Source organism: Rhinopithecus bieti, unplaced genomic scaffold, assembly GCF_001698545.2.
Source record: "Rhinopithecus bieti isolate Rb0 unplaced genomic scaffold, ASM169854v2 scaffold_9234, whole genome shotgun sequence".
Lineage (NCBI taxonomy): Eukaryota > Metazoa > Chordata > Mammalia > Primates > Cercopithecidae > Rhinopithecus > Rhinopithecus bieti.
This window is the reverse complement of record NW_016806011.1, coordinates 355875-359936: the sequence shown is the minus strand read 5'-3', so window position 1 is coordinate 359936 and position 4062 is coordinate 355875. Positions and strand designations below refer to the sequence as shown.

At 44.1% G+C, this 4062-nt stretch overlaps 1 pseudogene; it reads right to left on the bottom strand.

The window, feature by feature from the left end:
• Nucleotides 1-281: 281 nt before the first annotated feature.
• On the bottom strand, nucleotides 282-710 carry LOC108531156 (60S ribosomal protein L30-like; annotated as a pseudogene).
• Nucleotides 711-4062: the final 3352 nt, after the last annotated feature.

Sequence of the window (4062 nt, the reverse complement as noted above, 5' to 3'; positions counted from 1 at the left end):
CAAGGCGGGCAGATCACTTGAGGTCAGCAGTTCAAAACTAGCATGGCCAACATGGTGAAACCCGTCTCTATTAAAAATACAAAAATTAGCTGGGCATGGTGGCAGGCACCTGTAATCCCAGCTACTTGGGAGGCTGAGGCAGGAGAGAGAATCCCTTGAACCTAGGAGGCAGAGGTTACAGTGAGCCAAAATCATATGCCACTGCATTCCAGCCTGGGTGACAGAGAGAGACTCTGTCTCAAAAAAAAAAAAGAGAGAGAGAAAGAAAAATTGTGCTTGTTTTACTTTTCACCAGTCTGCTCTGGTATGCTACTAATGATATCAGAATGGGGTCAATGATAGCCAGTGTGTGTACTCTGTAGTATCTTCCCCACCCTGTGCCCAATTCCGTATTATTGCCACTGTGGTGATGGACACCAGTTTTGGCCAGTGTGGCATTGTACTTTATTTCATATTGACTCAAAGCTGGGCAATTGTTGGTGAGGTCAACTGATTTCACTTTGCCTTGTCTGATCATATTCACCGTCTGCTTGCATCCCAGCATGTACTGTCCACTTTTCACAATGAGTTGGAACCTAGAGTTTATCAACTCCGGAGACTTTTTCATCTTCACTGCAGCCAGCATCTTCCTGCCTTAAGTATGTGATGCTCCCCAGTTAAGAGCTGCCACTAAGATAGCCAGGGAGCAAGAAAGGAAGGAGTTATCACAATGCAAAGTTCTTCACAGCCTACATTAAATATTTTTTAAAATCATAGTCTCCAGTTCTGCCTTTCAGGTACATTCCCCATTTTTGCAGGCTTTAATGACTTCCCACTAAAATTTATCAGGTTTATAATAGGGTTCTATAGACATATATATTACTGGCATACTAAAACCTAATTTTCCAGTTACTATTTATACTACTTCCCAATCCCACTATTCAGCTACTTATACAAAATCTTCATTCATATATTCTAGTACTTTTTTTCAGTTGGGATATAAATGTGTTGTTAACTAATTTACTTAAAATGGCATCAAATGCCATTACCTTGTTAAAAGATGCCAAAGATTTAATCTAAATGTTCAATGGGGCTGGGTACAGTGGCTCACACCTGCAATCCCAGCATGTTGGGAGTCCAAGGTGGGCGGATCACTTGAGGCCAGGAGTTCGAGACCAGCCTGGCCAACATGGAGAAACCCATCTCTGCTAAAAACACAAAAATTAGCCAGGCATGGTGGCGCGTACCTATAATCCCAGCTGCTCCGGAGGTTGAGGCACGAGAATCGTGTTTGAGCCTGGGAGGCAGAGGTTGCATTGAGCTGAGATAGCGCCACTGTACTCCAGCCTGGGTGACAGAGCAAAACTCCGTCAAAAAAAAGAAAGAGAAGGAAAGACGGAAGGAAGGGAGGGAGGGAGGGAGGGAGGGAGGGAAGGAGGGAGGGAGGGAGGAAGGGAAGAAAGAAAGAGAGAGAGAGAGAGAGAGAGAGAGAGAGAGAAAGCAAGAAAGCAAGAAAGTTAGTTCAATGGGTTCTGAGGCAATTGGTCTTAGAGAGTTGTGGAGGGCACGACCACACCCTCTGTGATGGTGCAGATCTTCATGTGGAGGTGTGCATATTCTCACTGGCAGTCATCCTGAGGGGAGGCGGATTCTAGAACAGAAAATAATGTGGGGCAGTGCACCTTTCATTAGAAGGGAGGAAGGAAAAACTTTCCTTTATCTTGTCTTCTGCCATTCGGCTTAGACTCTGAGAGTAGAGAAGCTTAACGCTACACACAATAGTAGTGGGACTGAGACTTGGGCTATACTAGTGTTGGTTTGGGGCCAGTGAGAGAAAGTTCCATAAAAGACCCTGAGTAAGGGCCTGGCCCTTATAGTTTTTTGTTTGGTTTGTTTTTAACTTTAATTTTAGGCCAGGCGCAGTGGCTCACACCTGTAATCCCAGCACTTTGGGAGGCCGAGGCGGGTGGATCACCAAGTCAGGAGTTCAAGACCAGCCTGGTCAGCATAGTGCAACCCTGTCTCTACTAAAAATACAAAAAAAAAAAAAACTGGCCATGGTGGCAGGTACCTGTAGTCCTAGCTACTTGGGAGGCTGAGGCAAGAGAATCGCTTGAACCTGGGAGGTGAAGGTTGCAGTGAGCCAAGACTGCACCACTGCACTCCAGCTTGGGCAACACAGCCAGACTCTGTCTAAAAAATAAAAAAATAAATAAATAAAATAAAAAATTTTAAGTTCAGGGATACGTGTGCAGGTTTGTTACATAGGTAAGTTTGTGTCATAGGTGTTTGGTATACAGCTTATTTCATCACCCAGGTATTAAGCCTAGTACCCATTAGTTATTCTTCCTAATCCTCTCCCTCCTCCCACCCTCCACCCTCCTGTAGACCCCAGTGTCTGTTGTTCCCCTCTTTGTGTCCATGTGTTCTCATCATTTAGCTACTACTTGTAAGTGAAAACATGCAGTATTCAGTTTTCTGTTCCTGGATTAGTTTGCTAAGGATAATTGTTACAGGTAGTTAGGCATGAGTGGGGCAGGAGAAGACTCCCCAACCCACTAGGAATGTGGATGATGGTTCAGTATTATCACATCGCCTCTCTAAAAGTGATAAATTGGCAGCCAGTGCCAGGGAGAGGCCATTTCCTGATGGTCCACACCTTTTGCACTAAAGCGTTAATTGAAGGCAGACACCAGGGAGAAGCAACTTCCCAGGAATGCGCATTAAGAGATAAAATGGTGGAGTATGACCCTCCAAGAAAACACCACCGAAAAAGGGGAGAAAGCCTCAGATGGGCATGTGTACAACTTCCTAAACATGTGCACCCAAAGATAAGGAGGGCGCTGTGCGTGTGGGCAGCTCACCCTAAGAGAAGAGTCATGGGAAAGGGGCCAGCCTATAAAGTTCCAGAATCAAGGTTAAACACCACACTTGATCTCAGTGCCCGCTTGGGTCTCTTACAAGCCTACTCTCCTTTTCTTTCTTTCCTGTTCTAAAGCCTTTTAAATGAACTTCCACTCCTGCTCTGAAATTTGTCTGGGTCTCCTTTTCTGCCTTATGCCTCAGTTGAATTCTTTCTTCTGAGGAGGCAAGAACTGAGGTTGCTGCAGACCCATACAGATTTGCCACCAGTAACTCAGATACCTTCCACCAGTAACATAATGGCCTCCAGCTTCATCCATATTCTTGCAAAGGACAAGATCTCATCAATGGAAGACTAGATAATGTGGTACATATACCCCATGGAATACTATGCAGCCCTTGTAGTTTTGCATTACTCTTAGCTTTCCGTATCTGTAAAGCATTCAGTAAAGCTACATCAATTGTCAGGCCATGAGCCATCCAGCTTCTTTCTCTTTGGAGACCATATGTCCCAATTTATCATCACAGTCTCATTGATTAAGAACAGCAGATGACTGTGCACAGTGGTCCATGCCTATAAACCCAGAACTTTGGGAGGCCAAGGTGGGAGGATCACTTGAGGCCAGGAGTTCCAGACCAGCCTGGGCAACACACCAAGTCCCCATGTCTACAAAAAAAATTTTTTAACTGGTTGACTGGTGGTGGACGTCTATAGTCCTAGCCACTCAGGAGACTGGGGTGGGAGGATCTCTTGAGCCCAGGAGTTTGGGGCTTCAGTGAGTCTGAAACAGAAAGAATACAGGATGGTTACAGGAGAACAGAAAATTTTAGGCAGGAGTTACACATGATTAGAAGAAAGGAAACTGTTGAAATGTCTGCATAAACTAGGGGCCAATAAGACCCTGAAAACCAGGTGTGAACCATGCTGGCTAAGACTGACCGGACCCATCATAGTGCTGGATTTGACCTGAGTTTCACCTAGGACCTCATTTAATTACTCATTAAAATACTCATAAAATTGCTCATTAAAATACTCGATCACACACCCACCAGCACCATGACAGTTCCAGGAACACATATATTTGGTGTAAAAATGGGTGGCACCACAGTTCCAGGAAATCTTTACCTTTCCAGGAATCTTCATGAAATATTCCATGCCTTGATTTTATTTTTTATTTTGTTTTATTTATTATTTTTTTAATATTTTAATTTTAATTTTTT